The 1,268-nt window shown below is 40.5% G+C and overlaps 1 non-coding gene across 1 annotated transcript; it reads left to right on the forward strand.

The window, feature by feature from the left end:
* The first annotated feature begins 545 nt into the window (after nt 1-545).
* Nucleotides 546-683, forward strand: LOC115071418. Its single transcript, XR_003850505.1, has one exon. It is a non-coding gene; the product is annotated as a U4 spliceosomal RNA (small nuclear RNA).
* The last annotated feature ends 585 nt before the right edge of the window (nt 684-1,268 follow it).

The following is a 1,268-nucleotide window of genomic DNA, read 5'->3' on the forward strand; positions in this document are numbered from 1 at the left end:
ATTACTGTGATAAATGCCTGAAATAATTAACTCAGAAAAATGAAAGGATGCTTGGATCCATAATACTGAAGGTTTAGTCCATGACCAATTAGCCTCACTGCCTTAGAGCTGTGGCTAGGCAGGACAGCATGGTGGCATCATGCGGAATGCCAAAGCCATTCACCTCATGGGTAGAAATCAGAGAGAAAAATAAGAGGCTCACTCTCCCCTTCAAGAGCATAACCCCAGTGACTGGAAGACCTTCCACTGGTCTTGGCCATCCATCTTCCTTTAACCAGTGAATACATCTGGATAATATTGAAGTGTAAGGTGAAATGTGCCTGTGTGGTTGGTTGGGTTGCCTTCTGTGATCTTGGAATTCACAGTGAGAAGAAATGTCCTAGTCCATCTCCACAGAGGTTAGATACCAGAATCAGCCTGTGTTGTAGGCCTGACCCAACAGCAACCTGTAGCTCAGAGCCCAATTTCTGGAGCTCAGCCCCACCCACCTGAGACTCACCAAATAGAAAGATGTTTTAAAGTGGTCTTCAAAATTCAGTTTCTTAAGCTTTGCACAGTGGCAGTATTGTAGCCAATGAGGTTTATCTGAGATGCAATTATTGCTAATTGAAAACTTTTCCTAAAATTCAGTTTCTTGGGTTGGATAGATGGCTCAGTGGTTAAAGCACTGACTGCTCTTGCAGAAGACCCAGGTTCGAGTCCCAGCACCCACATGATGGCTAACAACCATTCATAACTCCGGTTCCAGGGGATCCAATGCTCTCTTCTGACCTCCATGGGTATTGCACAATACTGATGCACTTACACACATGCAGGCAATACACTTATACACATAAAATAAAAATAATAAATTTTAAAAAATCAGTTTCTTGTAGGATACTCTAGATTCCAAAACTTGAGGTTATTTTGGGGTATTTTGGATGGATAGGGTTTTTTTTAACTTGATGACCTTCCCCCTTACACTGCTGTCTCTGCTACTGACAATATTTACAAGACTCTTTGAATGCTACCTTTGAAAATTATGAGAGAGCTAAGGGTGTAGCTCAGTGTAGAGTATGTACTTAGCTGACGCAAGACCCTGAATTCAATCCCAGTATCAAAAATGTTATGAGAAAGCTCCACATTTTTTGACACAGTTCCATTTTTACTTAGAAATAAATATAATAGTATTAATCCATTACTCAGAGAAAAGAAATCATGCGGGGGGTTGTTAACTGGAAAGTTAATTGAATAATGTAAACTGTGAAAAATTTTAGAGGTGCTTTCAC

The sequence above is a fragment of the Nannospalax galili genome, unplaced genomic scaffold (assembly GCF_000622305.1).
Source record: "Nannospalax galili isolate Female #2095 unplaced genomic scaffold, S.galili_v1.0 scaffold918, whole genome shotgun sequence".
Classification (NCBI taxonomy): domain Eukaryota; kingdom Metazoa; phylum Chordata; class Mammalia; order Rodentia; family Spalacidae; genus Nannospalax; species Nannospalax galili.